This window comes from Bos taurus, chromosome 9 (assembly GCF_002263795.3).
Source record: "Bos taurus isolate L1 Dominette 01449 registration number 42190680 breed Hereford chromosome 9, ARS-UCD2.0, whole genome shotgun sequence".
Classification (NCBI taxonomy): domain Eukaryota; kingdom Metazoa; phylum Chordata; class Mammalia; order Artiodactyla; family Bovidae; genus Bos; species Bos taurus.
Genome location: NC_037336.1, coordinates 66,955,089 through 66,979,537, shown reverse-complemented (window position 1 = coordinate 66,979,537; position 24,449 = coordinate 66,955,089). Strand labels below are relative to the sequence as shown.

At 37.1% G+C, this 24,449-nt stretch overlaps 1 pseudogene; it reads left to right on the top strand.

The window, feature by feature from the left end:
• The first annotated feature begins 655 nt into the window (after positions 1-655).
• On the top strand, positions 656-23,927 carry LOC783321 (non-metastatic cells 2, protein (NM23B) expressed in pseudogene; annotated as a pseudogene).
• The last annotated feature ends 522 nt before the right edge of the window (positions 23,928-24,449 follow it).

Below are 24,449 nucleotides of genomic sequence, written 5' to 3'. Positions count from 1 at the left end.
GAACCTGGAAGGCTACAGTCCAGAGAATTGCAACTGAGCAACTGAGCATGCATACATGCATAGTCACCAGCAGGCTATAATGGGACTGAAGGATCCACTTCTAAAGTGGTTTTTGGCAGGAGGCTTTAGCTCTTGCCTCATGTGATGTAAACTACTTCCCCTCAAGCATGTGATCTGAGAGGGAGAAAGGAAGGAGGAATCTACAGTACTATTTATTATCTAGTTCCAGAAGTTACATACCATCTCTTTTGTGGAATTTTAATCATTAGAAGCAGGATAAGATCATACTCAAGGAATAAAGAATTAACCTCTACCCGTTGAAGGAAGAATATTAAAAAATTGTGGGTATGTTTTAAAATGACCACAATCCTGTAAGATTCTGCTTTGTATATGAAGCAGTATTATCAGTGTATACACATTAGTATTATTATGTCTTCTTCAAAATCTAATATTTTATTACTATGAAATGCCTCTATCTCTAGTGATATTTTTCATCTATAATCCATTTTCCTATTGTTCATATCAGTTCAGTTCAGTCACTCAGTCGTGTCTTTGCAACCACATGGACTGCAGCGTGCCAGGCCTCCCTGTCCAAGGCCAACTCCTGAAGTTTACTCAAACTCATGTCCATTGAGTCAGTGATGCCATCGACTCAATGAGGTGAGTCAATGAGATGAGCCATCTCATCCTCTGGAGTCCCCTTCTCCTTCTGCCTTCAATCTTTCCCAGCATTAGGGTCTTTTCTAATGAGTCAGTTCTTTGCATCAGGTGGCCAAAGTATCGGAGTTTCAGCTTCAGCATCAGTCCTTCCAATGAGTATTCAGGACTGATTTCCTTTAGGATGGACTGGTTAGCTCTCCTTGCAGTCTAAGGGACTCTCAAGATGAGTCTTCAACACCACAGTTCAAAAGCATCACTTCTTTGGTGCTCAGCTTTCTCTATAGTCCAAGTCCCACATCTGTACATGACTACTGGAAAAACCATAGCTTTGACTAGACAGACCTTTGTTGGCAAAGTAATGTCTCTGCTTTTGAATATGCTGTCTAGGTTGGTCATAACTTTTCTTCCAAGAAGCAAACATCTTTTAATTTCATGGCTGAAGTCACCATCTGCAGTGATTTTAGAGCCCAGAAAAATAAAGTCTGTCATTGTTTCCACTGTTTCCCCATTTATTTGCCATGAAGTAATGGGACCAGATGTCATGATCTTAGTTTTCTGAATGTTGAACTTTAAGCCAACTTTTTCACTCTCCTCTTTCACTTTCATCAAAAGGCTCTTTAGTTCTTCACTTTCTGCCATAAGGGTGGTGTCATCTGCATATCTGAGGTTATTGATATTTCTCCTGGCAATCTGGATTCAGGTCATCAGATTGTTCATATATCTACTCCATATTTCTGATAATTAATGTTTGCTTGACATGTTTTTTCTATCCTATACTTTTCAATCTGAATGTTCATATATAGAATGTATCTCTTACAGCCAATATTAAACTGAATCTTGCTTTTTCATCTAGATTGATAACTATTGCCTTCTTACTGGGGTGTTGATATGTCCACTGTCTAATGCAGTGACCACTTACCACATATAGCTATTTAAACTAAAACAAATTACAATAAAGACATAAAAAATTCAGATCTTCAGTCAACCTAGCCACAGTTGAAATGTTCAAAAACCATTTGTGGACAGTATAGGTGACATATGGACAAGGAACATTTCCTTTATAACTGAAAGTTCTATCATGCAGTTCTTCTTTAGACAGTTTACACTTAATATAATTGATATGATTGGGTTAAATAAACCAGCTTTTTGTGTTTTGTATTTTCTCCATATATTCTTTATTCTTTATTTTGTCTTTTTCTTTCTTTTGGAATTATTTATTTTTTAGTATTCTATTTACATCTGCACCATTGTACATATATATTATACATCATATATACATAAATATCTTGTACATATATACATTGATATAAATAAGTTATACATCATAACACATTATAAATGATAGTCTACATATATGTACATACATTCTGTGTATATATAAATGGCATGCAATATGCAACTCTTAGATGGTGATGATAAGTCTACAATTATTCTTTTCTTTGTTTCTCTTTATTCTGGTTGATTTTAAGATTATTATGTAATCCTTGGTGTGGTAAATTTTATTATTGCAAGCATGCATGCTCAGTTGTGTCTAACTCTTTGCAACCCTGTGTACTGTAACCTGCCAGGCTCTTCTGTCCATGGAATTTTCCAGGCAAGAATACTGGAATGGATTGTTATTTCCTTCTCCAGGGGATCTTCCCAACCCAGGGATCAAACTCATGTCTCTTACATCTCCTGCATTGGCAGGTGGATTCTTTGCCACTGTGCCAGCTGGGAGTATAACTTAAAATGGATTTCTTTGGTGTTTATATTGCTTAGGAATCATTAAGCTTCTTGAAAATGTGAGCTCAGAGTTTTCATAAAATTTTGGAAAATTTAAGCAATTTCTTCTATAATCTTTTATGTCCGTTCCCACCATCACCCCTGCCTGCCTCTACATCTGAGATCAAGTCTGATTCTGTTCATTTTTTAAAAATTATTTTTTCTAGCTCTGTGAAAAATACCATTGGTAGCTTGATAGGGATTGCATTGAATCTATAAATTGTTTTGGGTAGTATTCTCATTTTTACTATATTGATTCTTCCTATCCATGAACACGGTATATTTCTCCATCTATTAGTGTCCTCTTTGATTTCTTTCTCCAGTGTTTTATAGTTTTCTATATATAGGTCTTTTGTTTCTTTAGGTAGATATATTCCTAAGTATTTTTTTCTTTTCGTTGCAATGGTGAATGGAATTGTTTCCTTAATTTCTCTTTCTATTTTCTCACTATAAGTGTATAGGAATGCAAGGGATTTCTGTGTACTGATTTTATATCCTGCAACTTTACTATATTCATTGATTAGTTCTAGTAATTTTCTGGCGGAGTCTTTAGGGTTTTCTATGTAATGGATCATGTCATCTGCAAACAGTGAGAGTTTTACTTCTTCTTTTCAAATTTGGATTCCTTTTATTTATTTTTCTTCTCTGATTGCTGTTGCCAAAACTTCCAAAACTGTGTTGAATAGTAGTGGTGAGAATGGGCACCTTTGTCTTGTTCCTGACTTTAGGGGAAATGCTTTCAATTTTTCACCATTGAGGATAATGTTTGCTGTGGGTTTGTCATATGTAGCTTTTATTATGTTGAGGTATGCTCCTTCTATTCCTGTATTCTGGAGGGTTCTTATCATAAATGGATGTTGAATTTTGTCAAAGGCTTTCTCTGCATCTATTGAGATAATCATATGGTTTTTATTTTTCAATTTGTTAATGTGGTGTATTACATTGATAGATTTGCAGATATTGAAGAATCCTTGCATCCCTAGGATAAAGCCCACTTGGTCATGATGTATGATCTTTTTAATATGTTGTTGGATTCTCTTTGCTAGAATTTTGTTAAGGATTTTTGCATCTATGTTCATCAGTGATATTGGCCTATAGTTTTCTTTTTTTGTGGCATCTTTGTCAGGTTTTATTGTCATCAGTATTAGGGTGATGGTGGCCTCATGGAAATACAAAAAACCTCAAATAGCCAAAGCAATCTTGAGAAAGAAGAATGGAACTGGAGGAATCAACCTGCCTGACTTCAGTCTTTACTACAAAGCCACAGTCATCAAGACAGTATGGTACTGGCACAAAAACAGAAATACAGATCAATGGAACAAAATAGAAAGCCCAGAGATAAATCCATGCACCTATGGACACCTTATCTTCGACAAAGGAGGCAAGAATATACAATGGAGAAAAGACAATCTCTTTAACAAGTGGTGCTGGGAAAGCTGGTCAACCACTTATAAAAGAATAAAACTAGAGCACTTTCTAACACCATACACAAAAATAAACTCAAAATGGGTTAAAGATCTAAATGTAAGACCAGAAACTATAAAACTCCTAAAGGAAAACATAGGCAAAACATTCTCTGACATACATCACAGCAGGATCCTCTATGACCCACCTCCCAGAATATTGGAAATGAAAGAAAAAATAAACAAATGGGACCTAATTAAAATTAAAAGCTTGTGCACAACAAAGGAAACTATAAGCAAGGTGAAAAGACAGCCTTCAGAATGGGAGAAAATAATAGCAAATGAAGCAACTGACAAAGAATTAATCTCAAAAATGTACAAGCAACTCCTACAGCTCAATTCCAGAAAAATAAACAACCCAATCAAAAAATGAGCCAAAGAACTAAATAGACATTTCTCCAAAGAAGACATACAGATGGCTAACAAACACAAGAAAAGATGCTCAACATCACTCACTGTGAGAGAAATGCAAATCAAAGCCACAACGAGGTACCATTTCACACCAGTCAGAATGGCTGTGATCCAAAAGTCTATAAGCAATAAATGCTGGAGAGGGTGTGGAGAAAAGGGAACCCTCTTACACTGTTGGTGGGAATGCAAACTAGTACAGCCACTATGGAGAACAGTGTGGAGATTCCTTAAAAAACTGGAAATAGAACTGCCTTATGACCCAGCAATCCCACTGCTGGGCATACACACTGAGGAAACCAGAATTGAAAGAGACACATGTACCCCAATGTTCATTGCAGCACTGTTTACAATAGCCAGGACATGGAAGCAACCTAGATGTCCATCAGCAGACGAATGGATAAGAAAGGTGTGGTACATATACACAATGGAGTATTACTTAGCCATTAAAAAGAATACATTTGAATCAGTTCTAATGAGGTGGATGAAACTGGAGCCTATTATACAGAGTGAAGTAAGCCAGAAAGGAAAACACCAATACAGTATAATAATGCATATATATGGAATTTAGAAAGATGGTAATGATAACCCTTTATGCGAGACAGCAAAAGAGACACAGATGTATAGAACAGTCTTTTGGACTCTGTGGGAGATGGAGAGAGTGGGATTATTTGGGAGAATGGCATTGAAACATGTATATCATCATATGTGAAATGAATCACCAATCCAGGTTCAATGCATGAGACAGAGTGCTCGGGGCTGGTACACTGGGATGACCCAGAGGGATGGGATGGGGAGGGAGGTGGGAGGGGGGTTCAGGATGGGGAACACATGTACACCCGTGGCAGATTCATGTCAATGTATGGCAAAACCAATACAATATTGTAAAGTAAAAAATTTTAAAAATAAAATTATTTTTTCTCTTTGATTACTATCTATTGTTGTATCTATGTGTCTTTGTTTGGGCTGCTATAACAAGTTATCATACATTTAGTGCCTTATACAGCATAAATTTATTTCTCAGAGTTCTAGAGGCTAGAAAGTTCAAGATCAAGAGGTTGGCAGATTCTGTGTAAGGTGAGAGTTGACTTCTTGGTCCATAGACCATACGACATATGGGTAATTGAGCTCTCAGGGGTCTCTCTTAGAAAAGCACTAATTTCACTCATGAGGTCTCTATTCTCATGACTTAGTCACCTCCCAAAGGCACCACCTCCAAATTCCATTACATTAGCAATTAGGTTTTATCATATGACTTTTTGGAAGGACATAAACATTCAGTCTCTAGCACTATGGGTTATCTTTTCTTTGTAACATATGTTTTCAAGCCCCTTTACATTACATTTTTTTATGTTTTATATTGCATTTGCATTTTTTTAGTTAGATTCTGTAAGTTTTAATTTTATGATTTCCTTTTCTATTGTTCTTGTATTCATATTTAATTTCTAATGCTTTGAAAATGTTTACAGTGGAGATTTTTAAGTTCTTATCTGCTTACTCAAACATCACTGCTATTTCTGGTTGTTTCTATTACTGTACTTTTTTTTTTTTACTACGACGGATTATATATTTCTACTTCTTTGTGTGTCCATTAATTACTGACTGATTGTTAAAATGATGAAGTATTAAAATTTTATGTTGTTGAGTGTCTGGACTTTGATTTCTTCGTTTCAAATATTATGTTTTTTGTTTTGTATATTAGTCACTTCTTGGCCTTTTGGCTAAGATTAGGTGTTTTGTGGATCACCATAATCCTTTCAGTGTTAGTTGTTAAGATTTTTTTTAAGGGTATAAATGCAGTAGACTTCACTTTAGGTCTAGTTTGCTGCTGCTAAGTGGCTTCAGTCGTGTCCGACTCTGTGCGACCCCACAGACGGCAGCCCACCAGGCTCTGCTGTACCTGGGATTCTCCAGGCAAGAACACTGGAGTGGGTTGCCATTGCCTTCTCCATTGTGTGAAAGTGAAAAGTGAAAGTGAGGTCGCTCAGTCGTGTCCGACTCGTAGCGACCCCATGGACTGTAGCCCACCAGGCTCCTCCATCCATGGGATTTTCTAGGCAAGAGTACTGGAGTGGCTTGCCATTGCCTTTCCGTTAGGTCTAGTTTAGCTCTTCTATTAATGCATGACTCCTCTAAGGTAGGTGTAGGATTATAGAACTGTAATACCTCTTCACTGTAACTGGCTGGAAATGACAGTTACAGCCAGTAGATTGACAGTCTTCCAATCTTGTATGTTCAACTTCAAATTTATATACACGGTTCCTCTGTATCTGGAATTCTTCATGTGATTTCATAGAATTTCAAATTTCCTGGAAAAACTTGATATTCAGTAAAAAATAAAAGTGGACCAACAAATAGATTCCTGGAGGTTTATACCTCAAAATCATTCTTCGCCAGTACTCTGCTTTGCAAGTTTAAGTTGCCTCCCCAAACTCTGATATTTATCTTGCAACTCAGTGGACTGCTGTGCTTTGCTAGGGTTTTCTCTGCCTGACCTACAGTTCATAAACTGTCTCCAGCAGAAAGCTGGTTCAATCACTGGCACCAACTAGTGTGTTTCATCTTTCTCAAGACATTCTTTTTCTCAAGGTACTATTTTCTAGTGTCTTAAAATAGCATGTTTCCATTTTCCCCAGTTGTTCATATTTTCCCTAGTTGTTTATATATAGGAAATTCAGTACCTATTAGTTCCTCATGGCTAGGAGTAAATGTCTCAAAGTTACAGTTTAAAAAAAAAAGACTGGATATTTAATACAAATAATGATAATCCATCCTAATGACTTAAGAAATGCAATGAGCAGAACAATTTTGAGGATCACAGCCTCATACTAGTCTATTACTTCTTAGCATTTGATAATATGATCTTTGAATTGGCTCACAAGGTTTAAAATTTTTTCAAACTATACTTAATAGCTTCTCACAAACTCTAAGAAAACCGGAGAAGATCACGAAAATAATTGGGAAAATAATTTCAGCTAAGAAAGTTAACATTTCTTACAAATCTATAAAATTATGTCAGATTATTTATTGAATTTATCCATTTTATAAATAATGAGGAAGTCATAGCACTACTTATTAATAAGCTAAGGACTCTCAAAATGTATTCTCTAAATCATTAATCACTAAATCTTTTATTGGCAATGAATGTGGGAACATTTTATCCTACAAAGTAGTATTAAAGGTCAGAAAATTAAAGAGTTGATTTAAAAGGTAGGAAACTTTTTTTTGAAAAAGTATGTTTTATCTATCTACAGTTGGGTCCGACTGTACATGGATTTTTAAAAATACTAAATATTCTGGTGCTGCACGACACACAACTGGTTGAATCTGAGAATGCAGACTGCAGATATGGAGGAACCATGCATGTAAAGAAAACATCAACATGGAGGGTTAGTTATAGGTATACATGGATTTTTTAAACTGAATAGAGAGGGTTGAAACCCTCACTCCCACATTGTTCAAAGGTCAATGTAATTTAAAAGACTAACTTAAAAAGAAAAATGTATAAGTTAGAACAGCATAGATCTGAAAGGAACAAATTATAATTCAAGACAAAATTGTTAAAACACTCTGAAAACAGAAAAACTTAGAAATACTATTTTAATATTTTACTTAGGAGGAATTAATTAAATCATGCCATTAAACTGGATGGAAATAGGGGCTTCCCTGGTGACTCAGTGGTAATGAGTCTACCTGCCAACACAGGAGACACCGGGTTCAATCCCTGATCCTAGAGATCCCACTTACCTTGGGGCAGCTGGGCCCATGTGGCACAATTATGCCTGGGAACCACAAGTACTGAGACCACATGCAACAGCTGCTGAAGCCCAGGCACCTTGGAGCCCGTGCTTAGCAGTGATAAGGCCACTGTAATAAGAAGCCTACGCACCACAATTAGAGAGTGGCCACCACTCTCTGCAACTGGAGAAAAGCCTGTGCAGCAGCAAGGACTCCACACAGCCAAGAATAAATAAATAAAATTAATTTTCTAAACCTGCATGGAAATAAATGTAGTAATAAAAAAGTTTCCAAAATATTATAGGACCAGTACAATACAGAAAACTAAGTCAGTTACATGGCCAATACAAAAGCTTCATGTCAATTATGTATGCTTTTTAAATTATTTTTGAAGCAAATATATTAAAATGTAAATTTTCATTAATTGCCACACATAAACATGTAATCTGCGGAAGAAAGAATGGCATAAGAGAAATTAACCCCACAGGCTAATCACAAAGTACAATTATATTTTGTGTAATTTCTATAGCTCTATCTAGAAAATGATACTGTTTAATTGTTAAAATTCTAAAATATGAAAAAAATAAAATTTTAAAATAGCAAATAAAAGAAACATTAAAAATAGAAAAAAATTTTAAAATCTATGAAAAACTTGTCAAAAACATCTATGGAGAAAGGATAAATATAATCTAGACAAATTCATGGGCTTTTTAAATTCCAAAACTATGGAGAATCAGGTTTTTTCAATGAATAATTTGAGACCGAATATGAATTATAATATTTTGACCTAGTACTGTACATTCAATTCTACTTAAAACTTCATTTAAAGGAGACTGAAAGTAGTTCTAGGGCTTCCCTGGTGGTTCAGTGGTAAAGGATCTGCCTGCCGACACAGGAGACAGGGGTTCAATCCTTGGTCCAGGAAGATCCCACATGCTTTGGAGCAAAAGCCCAAGCACCACAACTACTGAGCCTGTGCCCTAGAGCCGAGGAACTGCAACCACTGAGCCCACAGGATGCAACTATACTCTCTAGAACCCACACTCTAGAACCTGTGCACCACAACAAGAGAAGCCGCCACAATGAGAACCCCACTCACTGCAATGAAGAGTAGCGCCAGCTTGCTGCAACTAGAGAAAAGGCCATGTAGCCATGAAGACCCTGCGCAGCCAAAATAAATAAATACTTTTTAAAAATATAGTTTTAGTTTTTTGAGAAGCCTACATACTGTTTTCCACAATGGCTGTACCAACTTACATTCCCTGCAACAAGGTACAAGGGTTCCCTTCTCTTCACATACTTATAAATATTTGTAATTTGTAGTCTTTTTGATGATAGCCATTCTTATAGGTGTGTGGTGAGATCTCATTTTGGTTTTCATTTGCATCTCCCTGATGATTAGTGCTGTTGAGCATCTTTTTTATTTCCCATGCCTGTTGGTCACCTGCATTTCCTCTTTGGAAACAATGTCAGTTCTTTTATTTTTTAATGAGGTTTTTTTTTTGATGTTGAGTTTTACAAGCTGTTTATATATGTTAGATATTAATACCTGATTGGTCATGGCATTTGCAAATATTTTCTCCCATTCAGTATGTTGTCTTTTTGTATTGCTGATGGTTTTCTTTGCTGTACAAAAGCCTTTAAATTTAATTAAATCCCATTTATTATTTTTTGGTTTTATTTCCATTATTCTAGGAGATGGACCAAAAAAAACTGCTGTGATCTATGTCAAAGAGTATTCTGTGCATGTTTTCCTCTGTTTTATAGTATCCAATCTTGCATTTGGGTCTTTAATCCATTTTTGCTTCTTTTCATAGGCTGAAGAAATTGATGTCTATCTTGTACTTATGAAAATAAAGATTTTAAATTGGGAAGTAACATGATCAGATCTCTGTTTTAATTTAATTTAATTTAATTCTATCAGTGTAGAGGATTGATTAGAACAGCTGAGTAAGGAAAGTGGAAACAAATGACCCTAATAAGAAAGTATTGTATTCCTCAGTCATCCATTCTTTATAGAGACCCTGCTATGACTAGAATAGACACTGTGGCTACTACAGAAAACATAGCATTTACATTCCAATGAAGAAACAAATGATAAATTAGTTAAAAAGGTTTAAATGAGTCATTAACGATTTGTTTTAACACTGTGAAGGAAATAAACAGGGTACAACATCTATAAAGTGAAGGCTCTTTAAATAGGGTGTCAGGAGAGCTGCTCTGAGTAGGTGACACTTAAGCTGACCTGACAGAGCACAGAACTCCGATGAATGCAAGGTCATTAGGGAGAAGAGAAAATATTTTGGAGATGTTTGAGCAAGTGCATTAAAAAGATTGTTAGCCAACCGGATATGGGGTTTTAAGGATTATTCTAAAGTTTCAGGTTGAAGCAACTGGCTATCTGGCAGTGTTAATACTGAGATAGGAAATACAGGAGGACTGTCAGATGTGAGTTAGAACTGTTGAGGTAACTGCTATTGGAGATGCCAGTTGGTTATTTTTAGTTCTTTTATCATATTTCACAGTCCTCCCATGAACAGTTCACATATTCAAGGGAACAGATTTCTCTATGACATTGAGGAATGGGTATGAAGGGAATAAGTAGAAGACATAGCTAGCCTAGAAACAAATATAAGTGTACAAAATAATTAAGAATAAATATTTGCACTAAGTGTTCCACTAGAAAACAGACTCTGAAGGAAACATATTTTTGCTAACATTTTATTGGGAAATACAATCCCAGGGAAGCATGAACACTGGGAAAATGGAATAAGGTAGAGGTGTGTGTGTGTGTGTGTGTGTGTGTGTGTGTGTGTGTGTAAGTGTGACAACTCAGTTGTCTCTGACTCTTTGCAATCCCATGGACTATAACCCACCAGGCACCTCTGTCCATGGGGGTTATCTAGGCAAGAATACTGGAGTGGGTTGCCCTTCTCCAGAAGATGCCCTTCTCCAAGGGATCTTCCTAACTCAGGGATCAAAACCTGGTCTCCCACACTGGAGGCAGATTCTTTACCATCTAAACCACCAGTGAAGGCCTAGTAGAGGATGAGATAGGACAAAATAAGGCAGAGTGTTATGGATTGGGATACAGCTTTATGTAAACTGACGCCTGGGTCATGTACGACATCTTTAGAAAGATCACATAAAGCTACTCTGCCTTTATTTTATTTTTTATTTTTTTGGCTTTTAATTTTATTTTATTTTTAAACTTTACATAATTGTATCAGTTTTGCCAAATATCAAAATGATTCCGCCACAGGTATACATGTGTTCCTTTAAAAGGAGGGAGAAGAAAGAAGAATTTATCCACTCACTCCCATACCCCTTCAGTCAAAGTTCCATCTTTTATGAATTAGCCCCTTACACTTCCAAGCTGCACATGTGTGGTGCTTAGTGAAATGGAGAGCTGCAACCCATATCTTGAAAATCAGTGACAACGTGGAACATAGAAACAGGAAGTAAGAGGAAGCTGTATCCAGGTATTAAAGGGAGATCAGGAGCAGCAGGCACAGTAGGAATATCAGTCTAAAGCAGAAGCAGCTGCCGCAGCAGCAACCTGGCTCTAGGCCAGTAAGACACAGCAAGTCACTACTGTAAGTAGAAAGCAAGGCAGGTGAGCAGGCCTGGGGTGGTGTATAAACTGAAGCCAAGGCACAGAGAAGATGGTGAGAGGCAGAAGCAGGGGTAGACAAAGAGGTCTACCCTCTTTGACACATAGGAGGAGATAAGGCCAGATCATTTTAACCTTAAAAACACTGGTTTCACTCTTAGTAAAAAGGGCAGCTATTGGTATACTGCTTTTTGAAAAGATGTCTCTGCTAGGTTGTGTTGAAAATAGCCTCTCAGAAGCAAGTGTATACGTAAGACAATCAGGGAAGCAGAAATCCAGAACTTGTGATGGTGTTTTGAACCAGAGGAGTAGCTTGGGTAGAGAGCAGTGACAGGTTTGGACATATTTTAAATGTAGAGCCCACAGGATTTCCTTGCTTCACACTTCTCAAAAACTCAAATTTCCAGTAGATTAAGAAGCTAGCTTTTAAAACTGTTAAAACTAAAATTAAAAAAAGCATTAGAAGGAAATACAGTCAAAAATAGGGAAGATAACTTTTTAAAATTCAAAATTCATAAACAGATCAACATTAAAATAAATAAAATGAACAGACAAGCAATAGTCAAGTAGAAAATATGTGTAATACATAAGATATTAGAGTTTAGTACTTCAGTTCAGTTCAGTGGCTCAGTCGTGTCCGACTCTTTGCGACCCCATGAATCGCAGCATGCCAGGCCTCCCTGTCCATCACCAACTCCCAGAGTTCACCCAGACTCACGTCCATTGAGTCAGTGATGCCATCCAGCCGTCTCATCCTCTGCCATCCTCTTCTCCTGCCCACAATCTCTCCTAGCATCAGAGTCTTTTCCAATGAGTCAACTCTTTGCATGAGGTGGCCAAAGTACTGGAGTTTCAGCTTTAGCATCATTCCTTCCAAAGAAATCCCAGGGCTGATCTCCTTCAGAATGGACTGGTTGGATCTCCTTGCAGTCCAAGGGACTCTCAAGAGTCTTCTCCAACACCACAGTCAAAAGCATCAATTCTTCAGCACTCAGCCTTCTTCACAGTCCAACTCTCACATCCATATATGACCACAGGAAAAACCATAGCCTTGACTAGACGAACCTTTGTTGGCAAAGTAATGTCTCTGCTTTTGAATATGCTATCTAGGTTTGTCATAACTTTCCTTCCAAGGAGTAAGCATCTTTTATAGCCTTATAAATTCAACAGGAAAAAGGCAAACAATTCAACAGAAAAGTGGGCAAAATATACATGAAGAATATTCACATAAAAATGAAACAATAGCAATATATATACAAAAAAGCGCTCAACCTTGTTGGTTAGCAGGGAAAAAAACAAATTAAAACATGAAATGTAGGTTTTTATCCATCAAGTTGAAAAAAAAGAAACATTGAAACATTCACGGGTTGGACAAACATGATAATGGGGTGTTCATATACTGTCCAGGGAAGTATATAATTGGCCAATGCATTGAAAAGCACATACTGATAAAATACATTAAAATGTAAAATACCTATCATCTCAACCCAGCAAGTCTACTGAATAGCTATTCTAGAGAAATATTCTCATATCACAAAAAAGGGTATGCAAGATACTCAGTATATTATTGAAAAATAAGTTTCACAAATTTTCACCAACAAAGACTAGATAAACCTCTGAGGCATACATACATACCAGGTAAAAGAATAAAGTATATCCATAGGTCCTGACATGGAAAAATATCCAATATATAACTTACCCAAAAAAGGAAATTTCCAAAAAACACATAACATTTGCATGATAAAAGGATGTGATGACTATCTGAGTAGAAATTTTCTGAGTCCACACAGTTGTGAGGTTAGATAGGGAAAAATAAAGTAATTATTAATTATGGTATTAAAATAACCTATTTGAATAGCTTAATTATTTGTTCCTAAGCCTAAGTGAGGAGAAAGCAATGGCACCCCACTCCAGTACTCTTGCCTGGAAAATCCCACGGACAGAGGAGCCTGGTAGGCTGCAGTCCATGGGGTCGCTGGGAGTGGGAAACGACTGAGCGACTTCACTTTCACTTTTCACTTTCATGCATTGGAGAAGGAAATAGCAACCCACTCCAGTGTTCTTGCCTGGAGAATCCCAGGGACAGGGGAGCCTGGTGGGCTGCAGTCTATGGGGTCGCACAGAGTCAGACACGACTGAAGCGACTTAGCAGCAAGCCTAAGTGAATTATATATTCCTACATGTCATACTGCATTATTTGTCAGTCTCTTATTATCAGATATTACTTCAAATAATACAATAAAAATACAGTGCAAGTCAATTATAATGTAAAAATTAAAATCATACAAAAAATATAGAATGCCATGAAATCAATAAAAGTGACTTCGGGAACTACACAAGTCACAGAGCAGACCATTTGATCAGTCCAGTTAGCAATTAAAGAAAAGAAAATGAAGCATGGGAACAAGAAAAATGCTTTAAACAACATTGTTTTAAAATCAAAATGTTTAGCAAACAGAGCTTGCATATTTTAGCAAAAACTACCTGCTTTAGAACCCTGTTGCAAAAGTCAGACATGAAGCAAATTACTTCATATTGTGTTTTTATATAATTTTGTCAGAAAAAAATTACAGCAAAACACTCTAGATACATACTTTGGGAATGCCAAGAAATAAACCAATTAAAATGATATCCCTGCCAATATAGAGGAACTGTGGCTCCCGAGGCATGCCAGATACAGAGAAACTGAAGATGTAATCGACCAGATTTTGGAAATAACTACAACAGGAGGTCTGAAAAACAAAAAGGTCATTTTCATCTCATCAGTCTTAGATGAAGAGATCAAGCCCTGAGCCTTTGGAGTGGGACCACTGACTCCAAGACCATAGACTACCAGAGAACTAACCATAGGGAGTATCAAATAGTGAGAATTCACACAAAAGAAACCACTTGAACACAAGACCTGGCATCACCCAACCACCAGTAGCACCCTGTGCAGGATGCCTCATTTAAACAACAAACAAAATGAAAATACAAACCCAATCATCAGCAGGATTACCACCTCACTCAGCCTTGCCCATCAGAGTGGGGAATAAAACAACTCAGCTCAAATCTCACCCTATATGAAGCTTACACAAACCACTGGACCAACCTTACGAGAGCAGAAACCAAAAGAAAGACAGAATACAAACTTGAAGCCTGGGAAAAGAAGATCTCAAATACAATAAGTTTTTTTTAAAAAATGAAAAGGCAGAGAAATACTACACAAATGAAGGGACAAACTAGAAACACAGAAGTCCAAATAAGAAGAGGAAATAGGCAAACTACCTGAAAAGTAATTCAGAATAATGATAGTAAAGATGATCAAAAACCTTGAAAACAAAATGGAGAAAATATAATAATCAATTAACAAAGGTCTAGAAGAATTAAAGAATAAACATACAGAGATAAACAACACAATTACTGAAATTAAAATACTCTAGAAGGAATCAATAGTAGGATATCTGAAACATAAGAATGAATCAGTGAGCTGAAAGATAAAATGGTGGAAATAACTTCTGAAGAGCCGAATAAAGTAAAAAGAATGAAAATAACTGAGGACAGTCTCAGAGACTTCTGGGACCATATCAAATGAACCAACATTCAAATTATAGGGGTCCCAGAAGAAGAAGATAAAAAGGAAGGATATGAGATAATTTTAGAAGAGATTATAGTTGAAAATTTCCCCAACATGGAAAAGGAAATGGTCAATCAGGTCCAAGAGGCACAAAGAGTCCCATACAGTATAAACCTAAGGAGAAACACGCCAAGACACATACTAATCAAACTGACAAAGACTAAACACAAAGAATAAATATTAAAAGCAGCAAGGGAAAAGAAACAAGTAAAATACAAGGGAAAACCCCTTTCGTTTAACAGCTGATCTTTCAGCAGAGACTCTGAAGGTCAGAAGGGAAAGGCAAGATATATTTAAAGTACTGAAAGGGAAAAATCTACAACCAAAATTATTGTACTCAGAAAGGATCTCATTCAAAATTGATGGAGAAATAAAAAGCTTTTCAGACAAGCAAAAGTTAAGCGAATTCAGTACCATCAAACCAGCTATACTAAAGGGACTTATATGGTCAAGAAATACAAGAGAAGAAAAAAAGATCTAAAAAAATCAACCCCAAACAATTAAGAAAATGGCAATAGGAACATATATATCAATAAATATTTTAATCGTAAATGGATTAAATGCTCCAACTGAAAGACAGACTGACTGAACGGATACAAAAACAAGACCCATATATATGCTGTCTACAAGAAACCCACTTCAGACCTAAAGACGAATATAAACTGAAAGTGAGAGGATGGAAAAATATATTCCGTGCAAATGGGAAGGAAAAGAAAGCTGGAGTAGCAATCCTCATATCAGACACAATAGACCTTAAAGAATATTACAAGAGATAAGAAAGGACACTACATAATTATCAAGGGATCAATCCAAGAGGAAGACATAACAATTGTAAATATCTTGGCACCCAACATAGGAGCACCTCAATACAGAAGACAAACACTATTAGACATAAAAGGAGAAATTGACAATAACACAATAATAATAGAAGACTTTAACACCCCACTCACACCAATGGACAGATCATCAAAAGAGGAAATTAATAAGGAAACACAAGTCTTAAATGATACATTAGATGAGATGGATCTCAGTGATATCTTCAGGATATTCCATCCAAATGCAGGAGAATACATATTCTTCTCAAGTGCACACGGAACGTTCTCCAGGATAGACCACATCCTGGGTCACAAATCAAACCTCAGTAAATTTAAGAAAATTGAAGTTGTATCAAGCATCTTCTCTGACCACAATGCTATGAGACTAGATATCAATTACAAAAAAAAAAAGTAAAAAACACAAACACATGGAGATTAAACAATACATTTCTAAATAAACAACAAGTTACTGAAGAAATCAAAAGAGAAATTAAAAAATTTCTAGAAACAAATGACAATTGAAAACACAACAACTCAAAATCTATGGGATGTGGCAAAAGCAGTTCTAAGAGGGAAGTTTGTAGGAATACAACCCTACCTCAAGAAACAAGAAAAACATTGAATAGATAACCTAACTTTACAGCTAAAACAACTGGAAAAAGAAGAACAAAAACACCCCAAAATTAGTAGAAGGAAATAAATCATAAAGATGAGAGCAGAAATAAATGAAAAGAAATGAAATAAGCAGTAGTAAAGATTAATAAAACTAAAAGCTGGTTCTTTGAGAAGATAAACAAAATTGACAAACCTTTAGCCAGACTCACCAAGAAAAAAAGAAGAATCAAATCAACAAAATTAGAAATGAAGAAGGAGAGGTTACAACAGACAATGCAGAAATACAAAGGATTAAAAGAGTCTATTATGAACAACTATATGGCAATAACATGGATAACATGAAAGAAATGGACAGATTCTTTGAAAAGTTCAATCTTCCAAGACTGAACCAGGAAGAAATAGAAATTATGAATAACTCAATTACAAGCACTGAAATTGAAGCCGTGATCAAAAATCTCTCAAAAAACAAAAGCCCAGGACCAGATAGCTTCACAGAATTCTATCAAGCATTTAGAGAAGAGCTAATGCCTATCCTTCTAAAACTTTTTCAAAAATTTGCAGAGGAAGGAACACTTCCAAACTCATTCTATGAGCCCACCATCACCCTGGTACCCAAACCAGACAAAGATAACCCAAAAAGAAAACTACAGGCCAGTTATCACTGATGAACATAGATGCAAAAATCCTCAACAAAATTTTAGGAAACAGAGTTCAGCAACTCATCAAAAACTCATACACCATGATCAAGTTGAGTTTATTTCAGGGATGCAAGGATTCTTCAATATTTTCAAATCAATCAATGTGATACACTATATTAATAAGTTGAAAGATAAAAACCATATGATAACCTCAATAGATGCAGAAAAAGCCTTTGACAAAATTCAGCACCCATTTATGAATAAAACTCTTTAAAAAATGGGCATAGAAGGAACTTACTTCAATATAGTAAAAACCGTATAGGATAAGCCTACAGCAAACATTATTCACAATGGTGAAAAACTGAAAGCATTTCCCCTAAGATCAGGAATAAGACAAATGTGTCCACTTTCCCACCTATTATTCAACACAGTCCTGGAAGTCCTAGCTACAGCAGTCAGAAAAGAAAAAGAAATAAAAGGAATCCAGATTGGAAAAGAAGTAAAACTCTCACCGTTTGCAGATGACATGATACTGTACATAGAAAACCCCAAAGATAGTATCATAAAATTACTAGAGCTAACCAGTGAATTTAGCAAAGTTGCAAGATACAATATCAATACACAGAAATCACTTGCATTTCTATATACTAACAATGAAAAATCAGAAAGAGAAATGAAATGAAGCAATCAATCCCATTCACCATTGCAACAAAAAGAATTAAATATCTCGGAATAAACTTACCTAAGGACTGGAAAAGGTCACTTTTCATTCCAATCCCAAAGAAAGGCAATGCCAAAGAATGCTCAAACTACTGCACAATTGCACTCATCTCATCTCACACGCTAGTAAAGTAATGCTCAAAATTCTCCAAGCCAGGCTTCAGCAATACATGAACTGTGAACTTCCAGATGTTCAAGCTGGTTTTAGAAAAGGCGGAGGAACCAGAGATCAAATTGCCAACATCTGCTGGATCATCGAAAAAGTGAGAGAGTTCCAGAAAAACATCTATTTCTGCTTTATTGACTATGCCAAAGCCTTTGACTGTGTGAATCACAATAAACTGGAAAATTCTGAAAGAGATGGGAATACCAGACCACCTGACCTGCCTCTTGAGAAATCTGTATGCAGGTTAGGAAGCAACAGTTAGAACTGGACATGGAACAACAGACTGGTTCCAAATAGGAAAAGGAGTACGTCAAGGCTGTATATTGTCACCCTGCTTATTTAACTTACATGCAGAGTACATCTTGAGAAACGCTGGGCTGGAAGAAGCACAAGCTGGAATCAAGAGTGCCAGGAGAAATATCCATAACCTCAGATATGCAGATGACAACACCCTTATGGCAGAAAGTGAAGACGAACTAAAAAGCCTCTTATGAAAGTGAAAGAGGAGAGTGAAAAAGTTGGCTTAAAGCTCAACATTCAGAAAACTAAGATCATGGCATTTGGCCCCATCACTTCATGGGAAATAGATGGTGAAACAGTGGAAACAGTGTCAGACTTTATTTTTGGGGGCTCCAAAATCACTGCAGATGGTGACTGCAGCCATGAAATTAAAAGATGCTTACTCCTTGTGGCTTCCCTGGTGGCTCAGAGGTTAAAGCCTCTGTTTCCAATGCAGGAGACCTGGGTTCGATCCTTGGGTTGGGAAGATCCCCTGGAGAAGGAAATGGCAATCCACTCCAGTATTCTTGTCTGGAGAATCACATAGACGGAGGAGCCTGGTGGACTACAGTCTACAGGGTCGCAAAGAGTAGGACACCACTGAGCGACCTCACTTCACTACTCCTTGGAAGGAAAGTTATGACCAACCTAGATAGCATATCAAAAGCAGAGACATTAATTTGCCAACAAAGGTCCGTCTAGTCAACGCTGTGGTTTTTCCATTGGTCATGTATGGATGTGAGAGATGGACTGTGAAGAAAGCTGAGCACCAAAGAATTGATGCTTTTGAACTGCGGTGTTGGAGAAGACTCTGGAGAGTCCTTTGGACTGAAAGGAGATCCAACCAGTTCATTCTAAAGGAGATCAGTCCTGGGTGTTCATTGGAAGGACTGATGCTGAAGCTGAAACTCCAGTACTTTGGCCACCTCATGCGAAGAGTTGACTCATTGGAAAAGACTCTGATGCTGGGAGGGATTGGGGGTAGGAGGAGAAGGGGACAACAGAGGATGAGATGGTTGGATGGCATCACCGAGTTGATGGACATGAGTTTGAGTGGACTCTGGGAGTTGGTGATGGACAGGGAGGCCTGGAGTGCTGTGATTCATGGAGTCGCAAAGAGTCTGACGTGACTGAGTGACTGAACTGAACTGAACTGAAGGAGACAAAAGAACTGTACAGAACTGTACAGAAAATTACAAGACATTGATGAAAGAAATAAAAGATGACATAAACAGATGGAGAGAGATTCCATGTTCCTGGGTAGGAAGAATCAATATCATGAAAATGACTATACTAACAAATGTAATCTACAGATTCAATGTGATCCCTATCAAATTATTAGTGACAGTTTTCACAGAACTAGAACAAAAAGTTTCACAGTTCATATGGAAAGACAAAAGATCCCAAATAGCCAAAGCAGTCTTGAGAAAGAAGAATGGAGCTGGAGGAATCAACCTTCCTGACTTCAGATTATACTACAAAGCTACAGTCATCAAGACAATATGGCACTGGCACAAAAACAGAAATATAGACCAATGAAACAAGATAGAAAGCCCAGAAATAAACCCATGCACTTGTGGATACCTTATTTTTGACAAAGGAGGCAAGAATATACAATGGGGCAAAGACAGCTTCTTCAATAAATGGTTCTGGGAAAACTGGACAGCTACATGTAGAAGAATGAAATTAGAACACTTCCTAACACCATACACAAAGGTAAACTCAAAATGGATTGAAGACCTAAATGTAAGACCAGAAAGTATAAAATTCTTAGAGGAAAACATAGGCAGAATCCTCGAGGACATAAATCAAAGCAGGATCCTCAATGACCCACCTCCTAGAGTAATGGAAATAAAAACAAGTAAACAAGTGGGACCCGATTAAACTTAAAAGCTTTTGCACAGCACAGGAAACTATAAGCAAGGTGAAAAGACAACCCTCAGAATAGGAAAAAATAATAGCAAGTGAAACAAGTGACAAAGGATTCATTTCCAAAATACACAAGCAGCTCATATAACTCAATACTAGAAAAACAAACAACCCAATCAAAAAGTGGGAAAAAGGCCTATACAGACATTTCCCCAAAGAAGATATACAGAGGGCTAACAAACACATGAAAAGATGCTCAACATCACTCATTATTAGAGAAATGCAAATCAAAACTACAATGAAATATCTCCTCACACCAGTCAGAATGGTCATCATCAAAAAGTCTACAAACAATAAATGCTGGAGATGGTGTGGAGAAAAGGCAATACTCTTGCACCATTGATGGGAATGTAAATTCATACAGGCACTATAGAAGATGGTATGGAGAGTTGTTAAAAAACTAAGAATAAAACCACCATATGACCCAGCAACCCCACTCTGAGGCATATACCCTGAGGAAACCAAATTGAAAAAGACACATGTATCCCATTGTTCACTGCAGCACTATTTACAATAGCTAGAACATGGAAGCAACCTAGATGTCCATCGACAGATGAATGGATAAAGAAGTTGTGGTACATATACACAATGGAATATTACTCAACCATAAAAAGGAACACATTTGAGTCAGTTCTAATGAAGTGGATGAATCTAGAGCTTATTATAAAGAGTGAAGGAAGTCAGAAAGAGAAAGAGAAATATCGTATTCTAACACATATATACAGAATCTAGAAAAATGGTACTGAAGAATTTATTTACAGGGCAGCAATGGTGAAAATGGAGAAGGCAATGGCACCCCACTCCAGTACTCTTGCCTGGAAAATCCCATGGATAGAGGAGCCTGGAAGGCTGTAGTGCATGGGGTCGCTGAGGGTTGGACACGACTGAGCGACTTTACTTTCACTTTTCACTTTCATGCATTGGAGAAGGAAATGGCAACCCACTCCAGTGTTCTTGCCTGGAGAATCCCAGGGACGGGGAAGCCTGGTGGGCTGCCGTCTATGGGGTTGCACAGAGTCAGACATGACTGAAGTGACTTAGCACAATGGTGAAAAAGACATAGAGAATAGACTTACAGACATGGGGAGAGGGGAGGGGAGCGGAAGATGTATGCAAAGAGTAACATGGAAACTTATATTACTATATGTAAAATAGATAGCCAATGGAAATTTTCTGTATGGCTTAGGAAACTCAAAAAGGGGCTCTGTATCAATCTAGAGGGGTGGAATGGGGAAGGAGTTGGGAGGGAGCTTCAAAAGGGAGGGGATATTTGTATCAGATCAGATCAGATCAGATCAGTCGCTCAGTCATGTCCGACTCTTTGCGACCCCATGAATCACAGCACGCCAGGCCTCCCTGTCCATCACCAACTCCCAGAGTTCACCCAGACTCACGTCCATCGAGTCAGTGATGCCATCGAGTCATCTCATTCTCTGTTGTCCCTTTCTCCTCCTGCCCCCAATCCCTTCCAGCATCAGAGTCTTTTTCAGTGAGTCAACTCTTCACATGAGGTGGCCAAAGTACTGGAGTTTCAGCTTTAGCATCATTCCTTCCAAAGAAATCCCAGGGCTGATCTCCTTTAGAATGGACTGGTTGCATCTCCTTGCAGTCCAAGGGACTCTCAAGAGTCTTCTCCAACACCACAATTCAAAAGCATCAATTCTTCGGCGCTCAGCCTTCTTCACAGTCCAACTCTCACATCCATACATGACCACTGGAAAAACCGTAGCCTTGACTAGACGAACCTTTGTTGGCAAAGTAATGTCTCTGCTTTTCAATATGCTATCTAGGTTGGTCATAACTTTCCTTCCAAGGAGTAAGTGTCTTTTAATTTCATGGCTGCAGTCACCATCTGCAGTGATTTTGGAGCCCAGAAAAATAAAGTCTGACAATGTTTCCACTGTTTCCCCATCTATTTCCCATGAAGTGATGGGACCGGATGCCATGATCTTCGTTTTCTGAATGTTGAGCTTTAAGCCAACTTTCTCACTCTCCACTTTCACTTTCATCAAGAGGCTTTTTAGTTCCTCTTCACTTTCTGCCATAAGAGTGGTATCATCTGCATATCTGAGGTTATTGATATTTCTCCCGGCAATCTTGATTCCAGCTTGTGCTTCTTCCAGTCCAGTGTTAAACTATGGCTTATTCATTTTGAGGTTTGACAGAAAACAACAAAATTCTGTAAAGTGATTATACTTCAATTAAAAAATAAATTAATTTAAAAAACAAAATAAAATTAATGATCCAAAAAAATTATATCCCTTATTTTAATAAAATTAATAAAAATATTTATTCTTTAATTTTTATCTTATTTTCAAGATAAAATGCAAATAAAACTTTTCCCCTCCATTTACAATGAAATGTCCTTTTTCTTTAAAGAATTTATATTGAATGATATCTTGTACAAATTGTATTCAATCAATAGATAACATGTCCCAAATATCTTGGTGCTGCTTTAAACTTTGATAACTTCAGATGCATAAACTTTACAAACTTACCCCAAAAAACTCATTTGAAAGTTTATTTATTTACATTTCCTATATATGCATTTAATTTTGCAGAAGGCAAGTCAGAGTGATGAGATATGGAGGGTGGGGAGTGACGGGGAATGAGAATTTTGATCATATATCACGGGTGATCAGATAGCATGGGTAGGGGAAATGTTTCTAAACTGACTCAGGAAGATTATTGCTAAAACTTGACTCTAAAAGGATGGTGACTAAAGCCCAAGGTTGAGGCACAGTCCAGAAAAGACCTCAGAAACACCTGACTACAGTTTGGTCAAGGAGAGTGTCTTTGTCACTCTGAAGTTTTTTAGGGGAAAAAAGAAACGTTTGCAATTAGTCAAACAAAATTTTAATTTAAAGATACAGAGTTTCCAGGTTCAGCTCTGGCACAGCAGAACAGGAGTCATCCACATCCCTCTAGCTTCCTGGAACTTAGCTGACATCCAGAGCACCTTCATTGCCATCAGATGACGTGCACTGAGGCCTCATGGGCAAGATCATCAAGGCCTTTGAGCAAGAAGGATTCTGTATTGTGGCCATGATGTTCTTTCAGGTCTCTGATGAACACTTTGAGCAGCAATATGTTGCTCTGAAAGACCGCTCATTCTTCCCAGGGCTAGAGAAGTGCATGGACTCAAGATCAGTTGTGGCCATGGTCTGGAAGGGCCTGGATATGGTTAAGTCAGGGAAGGCTGATGTTTGGGGAGACAACCTGGCAGACTCTAAGTTGGGCACCATTCTCAGGACCTCTGCACTCAAGTTGGCAGGAACATCATTTGTGGTAGTAATTCAGTAGAAAGTCCTGAAAAAGAAACCAGCCTACGGTTTAAGCTGGAAGAATTGGTTGATGACATGTCTTGTGCTTATGACTGGATCCATGAAAAAGAAGTGGACAAAGCAGCAGCCTCCTGGGCACCACTTGATGTGTCCCTGGATACAGCTCTTCTTAGATGCAGTAGGATTGATCATTCTTCTTTAAAGCTAGTTTACCAATAAAACCTTTGGAAACTGGAGGGAAAAAAAAGAACTATGGAACACTTTAGCAATAGGGAAACAGATCAATTTAAGTTTATTTTCAGATTTATAAATATACATGAACAGACAAAGAAAGGATAGCACCCAGAACTGATTATCAGTTGAGAAAAAGAAATTAAATTAGGTTATGACTGCATAGCTTACATAAAAATAAATACCATAGGAATTCAAATTACAACAAAACAAAATCACTTAAAAAGTATAAATGAAAATATCAGAGATTATGTAGATAATACGGGGCTTGAAAGTTCTTTCTAAACAAATCACAAAGCTCAGAACCACAAGAGAAAAATTACTTGAACTCATAAAAATGTAAGAAGCCACATGCAAAGTTAAACTATAGGTCAAAGACTGTGAGAAATTGTTTTCAAATCATTCATGGGTACATGGCTTATGTATATTTTTTTAAGTTTCTATGAACCACTGACAAGAAAGTAAACAATCCAATATAAAAGTAGGCAAAGAACATCAACAAATAACTCA